At 38.4% G+C, this 5,621-nt stretch overlaps 1 long non-coding RNA gene across 1 annotated transcript in view; it reads left to right on the top strand.

Annotated features, from left to right (window-relative positions):
• Window positions 1-5,101, top strand: part of LOC102478193 (uncharacterized) — a 44,418-nt gene extending 39,317 nt beyond the window's left edge. The window contains exon 4 of the long non-coding RNA XR_003550477.1: window positions 4,586-5,101. This is a non-coding gene — a long non-coding RNA (uncharacterized LOC102478193). The remainder of the gene's footprint in view (window positions 1-4,585) is intronic.
• The last annotated feature ends 520 nt before the right edge of the window (window positions 5,102-5,621 follow it).

Genomic DNA, 5,621 nt, shown 5'->3' with positions numbered 1-5,621 from the left:
TTTGCATGTGTCTTCCAAAACTAATATGGCAAAATTTGGTGAGGAAAGAGATTAAGAAAGCAAAACGTTTATCCAACTATAGAATTAAGAGGTAGAGCCTTTGGGAGGTGACTGTAAATAAGATCATCAAGGTGAGCCCCCTGTGATTGAACCCTGCTGGCTTTGTAAGGAGAAGGGAGGAGAAAGACCCATAGGCACAGACTTGCCAGCTCTTGCCCTCTTGTCACCATGTAATGTTCTTTGCTACCTTAGGGTTCTGCATAACCCCTCCAGCAAGCATGTCCACACCAGATGTGGCCCCTGGCCCTTGTATTTCCAAAGTGAGCTGAATAAACCTCTATTTTTAGAAATCAGCCAGTTTTGTGTGTTCTGTTATTAAGCACAGAGAATAGACAAAAATGAGGGCATAACCTCTGTTTCTAATTTATTCTGGGCATATAGTTGGTAGTCAGTAGTGTTTGTTGAAAGAAATATTGTGAGATCCATGAGAGTGTAAGGAAGAGAGGTCCCTGGTGTCACAGTGGAGAAGTAGATATACTTGAGTTAGATTGGAACAGAGAAATGGAAAACCTGAGGAGCTGCTTAGTCTCTCAGTCCTCTTTCTGGGTATAGAACTCAGGATGTGGAGGAGCCTTAAGATTGTTCCCGGGGGAGCAGCAGATGGCATAGTGGTTATGTCACTGGATTCCAACATGGCCAACCATGAGTCAAGTCCCAGACCAAGCGGATTGAAAATCACACTGGCCGCGTACTCATGCACACTCAAAATCCCAGGAGGAGAATGGAAGAGAAGGAATTGTGTCATGGCCATCCCTTCTGGGGGGTGATTTCTCATTTTCTCTCTCACTGTCTCTGCCTCTCTCTCCCTCTCTGGCGAGTACACACACCCTGTGGCAGAAACTTCTTTAAAAAAATGATTGTTCCTAGTTGTAATATTTGGCATACGGATAGATATTTAATGTGGTGTGTGTATGTGCGTGTGTGTGTGTGTGTGTTTGTGTATGTGTGTGGGTTAGCCTTTTGTCACTCTATAACTCTGTAAGGTCTTGTATAAATGCCTGGGCTGAGCCATAGGTCATTAAAGAAGCAACTTCCTGCCTGGATCTGGGCTAGTATTCAAATGCAATGCAAGCCTCACTCCCTGCAAGTCAGCAGAAAGATGGCAAGTGTGATTCAGGAGTGACAGTCATGACACCAGTGAATTTTGAAGATAACAGTAGAGACCATCATCCTTATCACCCTTGATCTTCGTCATGTAGAGATTCTCTTTCTACTGTTATCTTGAGGGTCCTGGATTGAATTTTCTTAACAACTTTTCTGATTTTCCTTACATAAACTCAGAAGGATTTTTTTATTTCAGAAAAAAATAAACAAAGCCTTCGACACTATGAGTTAAGTGTATAAATTTAGAAAATCACTTTGTAGTGGTTTCAAAGACTGCCAATCTAGTTGATAGAGGTCTGAATACACTTTCTGTCCTGTCTCCAGAAAAAAATTATCTGAAACATATCTTTTAATGGAGGATAATCTGAGGAAAACTATGTTCTAGAAAGAGAGAGATAAAAAATATTTCCACACATATTTGAGTACTAAAGGTTAAATAGATATGAGCTTCAAATGAAATCCCAGAAATGTCAACCTTTTTTCTCTTTAATGCTATAAAACCCAGAGACTAAGAAGATAAAATGCCCAGATGACAGTATTCTAAAATTCTCCCTACAGTTCGGCCTCCATATGAAAAGAAAAAAAAAAAGTATGTCAAGAGATATTACAGAAGTTTGTCATGAAATTACACTTTGCTTAATGACCTATCTTTTACCTACATTCAATCTATCTCATTCTCCATAACTATCTCTTAAAGAGTGTCTTACATACAAAGAAAAAAATATACAATGAAGTAAAATATTGGGTCATCAGGAAGGTCATGATGCATTTTTGCATAGGAAAAATGGGGAAATACATCATGACTTTCCTGATGACCTAATGGTTTCCACAAGCTAGCAGCAATGGAGTCAAACATACATTAATCAAATCCAAAAGGATAGGGAAAAAAAAAGAATAAAACTAATGATTTCCAACTGAAAGATTTTTAAAATCTTTTTATAAAATGTATGATTATTTGGAAAAAAGTAAATTGAACATTGAGAATTTGTTATGTCTTTAGGGATGAAGATGGTACCTTGCAAACTAAGTAACAAATGATCATTTGAACTAGAAGAGTTGGTGGTTGACAGTATAGTGTTAACTGCTGAGTGGTGGCATGTGTTTCTAGGCCAATGGCCATGCCTCTAAGGATGAAAGATGTTTAGGAGCCTGGATCAAGTTCTGGTGTTCATGGAGTATATTCTGGGAATTGTAGAAGATATCCCCTTTAAAATGGACTAAAATGAAATTCTATACTGTACAGGAACTCTGCTTTCCTGTCAACTCCTCTTTGGAAACAAACTACATGCAGTTTGTTTAATTAATAGATTAATATTTACTAACTTGTTTATTCAAGGTAGAATTTTTATTAGGCTTTTAACAATGGAGATTACTGAGGAGAATAACAACCCAAAGAAAAGGTCTATCTTGGTTTAGTGACAGAGAAATCATTTTGGCCTCTTTCACTGTCATTTCTAGATCTTCATTCTAATGCTGCACATACTCATACCTTCTCCCGTGTCATTATCCACCAGAAACAATTTAAATTTAGCATAAAGCAAGGTCTGTTGTTTGTGGGAGGTAAAGCATGAGAAATTTAAGATATTAATATTATTGATGACATTTATTTAACTTTTACTATGTGCCTGGTATTGACCTAAAGTTTTAATATGTATGGGGTTGTTGGGAAAGTCATGACGTATTTTTCTATGCAAAAATGCATCCCAACTTTTCAGACAATTCAGTATTTACTCATTAAATCCTAATAAACAGCCCTGTGAGTTGGGCCTTTTGTTATCTCTCATTTATCTATGAAGAAACTAAGATATTATGATATTAAGATCAAATTCACAGAAGAAACAGAGATAGCCTCGATGGGACCAGAGGCAATGGACACAGGCAAGGTAAAGATAGAAGTAAAGTTTGAGATGGGATAGAGAGCACTTGTAAGGGATTGTGTTCACCTTCTCTGCAAAGTCGGAGGCAATATGGGGAGAGGTTGGTGAGAGGGAACTGAAAATGAGGACACTGTAGTTAGGCACGCTGATATCAGGCACTTTCCATAACACTTTTACCTATTCTTTACCTTCTAAGGAGCTATTTATTATAACTTCACTTGACAAAGGGCATTGAGAATTTGAGAAGTTACTTATTAATGGCCACACACTCTATAAATTCAATATCGTTTGCCATTCAGTTTTGGTTCTTAACCCTGGGTCATCTTACCTCTCAATTTTCAAGTTGGTGGGAAAATCAAGAAGAGCAGGAAAGGTTTGAGCAGTCACTGTGGGGAGTGTAACTCACAACCAGATGAAGGGAGCAAAGTCTTGTCCCGCAAATCTGCACACCAGGTCTGAGGGACTAAGATTATGAAGTGTGATGTTAACACACAGTATCTCTGGAGGATTGAAAGGTTCTCTACACAGGGCAGCATACAAAGGATGAAGTTTGGAACTCCTGGAGACAGAGATGGATAGAGTGGCTCAGGTCACACTTGTGACATGAGTGTACACAAAGACCCCAAGTCGGAGGTAAACATTATATCTGATGTGTGCCATGACAGAGGAACAGAGAGGGCCATATTTCCTCAATTCTAATTCTAAAATTTTACATTTTAATGCCTCAAAATTGAGATATATCTTTAAATGAGTGACAGTTTTTTTACACTGATGGCCATGTAGCCATTATGATGTAGTTGTCTATACAGTCTCGAGCTTGGTCATGGCTGTTCATAGCCTTCACTTCAGTGGAATTATGTTCATCGTGGATACTACAAGTGTCAGGTTGTAGTGCCATTTGTATCATCTTCTTACAAAATATTATTCCTCACTGAAAAAATACTATATACATAAAATCGTGGAAATAGTGCTCTGAAGCAGGTATGATATGTTAATAAAGCAAATATTTATAGCAATGGGGCTGACCCCACAGCACAGTGCATAAGGGAACCAGATTCCATATAGTCAACTACAGTTCTAATCCCGGCCCTGGGCAGCTTGAAAAACACACTGGGCACATGTGTGTACATGCCCCAAATCCAAATGAGATGGAGAAATGGAGAAAGGATAGTACCATTATTATTCCACACTGGGAGGTTTTCTCTCTCTCTCTCTCTCTCTCTCTCTCTCTCTCTCTCTCCCCCTCCTCCCTCTCTCTCTCTGCTTCTGGCAATTAAAACAAATATATTTATGGCAATAAGGTAAATATGACTTCAAGTTCCTATTTTTGTGACCTATACCCACAAGTACATGCAGGTATTTATGTTAACTGAGATAACGAAAAATAGAATCACCTAGCACAAATTAAGCAACATAACTAAAGACAGGAGAAATTGCCAAATACCTGGGAATACATGTATTCCAGTAATCTCTTGCTCCACAAAATTAGATGATTTACAGTAATACTAATCATCTTATTTTCTCACATGGTCTCCGTGGAACAGGAATTCAGGAAGAGCTGCCTGGATGATTCTGATCTCTAACAAAGTTGAAGTTGCAAGGTGACCAGAGAGGGGACAGCAGGGACCTGAGGCAGCCAGAGTCTGGTCCAACATCTTTTTCTCTTTACATAGTTTTCAGGCCTCTCTGCATGGGCAACTTTGATCTTTGAAACACCATGGCAGTCCCAGAGCAGTCAGACTGTTTATCAGGCATCTGAAGGCTTCAAGAGGAAGTGTCTAATGAGCAAGATAGAAGCTGAATCCCCTTTAATAACCTAGTTTCCGGAGTCACGTGGCTTCACTTTTACTATCTTCTATTGGTTACAAACAATTTGAAAGGTTGTCCAGATCAAGGGATGAGGAAATCACTTCCCTTCTTGACTGGGAGGTAGCAAGTTTCTAGAAGAGCATCTGGTCTGGGAGATATTGTTGCAGCTGTATTTGGAAAATTCAATCTTCCACAAGATGAAAGAAACGTTAACATGACAAGAAGCTGGTGTTACCAATTTATTCATTGTGCAGGACTGAACATTAAAGCATAGAAATTCCACTGACCTTCCTACTGTTTATAGAGAAACCATCTAACTTCCAGCAGCTTCTGACTCAGTCAGAGGGAAAAAAATTAGACCACAAGGTTATACTAATTAAACCCTAGTGTTCTGGAAATATATTGTCAATCCTGAAGGTATTAGAGAGGTCAAATACATGATCACCAGTTACATGTCTTTTATGTCTAAATAATCCTAGAACAGTGCATACAGTAAGTTAAGAATTCTAAATGATAAGAAAATATTATATCATACTTTAACAGGCAGCATAGTCTCTTAATGGTGCAGAAAATAATGGGTTCTCTTGCAATCTATGATATCTTTTGCTTTTATGGAAATACAGTAGGTGCCATGAAGATGTGAAGTCAGCAGAAATTTCTTCTTCCTGGTATAGTTTTAAAAGGTCCCAGAGAAGTGATCTATGCAATTTGGAAGGTAGAAATGAGACTTAAGAAAGAAGCAGAAAGTGAAGGAGTCTATTTGAGAAGCAC

The sequence above is a fragment of the Tupaia chinensis genome, unplaced genomic scaffold (genome assembly GCF_000334495.1).
Source record: "Tupaia chinensis unplaced genomic scaffold, TupChi_1.0 Scaffold000427_1, whole genome shotgun sequence".
Classification (NCBI taxonomy): domain Eukaryota; kingdom Metazoa; phylum Chordata; class Mammalia; order Scandentia; family Tupaiidae; genus Tupaia; species Tupaia belangeri.
Note: the sequence above shows the minus strand (reverse complement) of the source record. Positions and strands in the feature narration are given on the sequence as shown.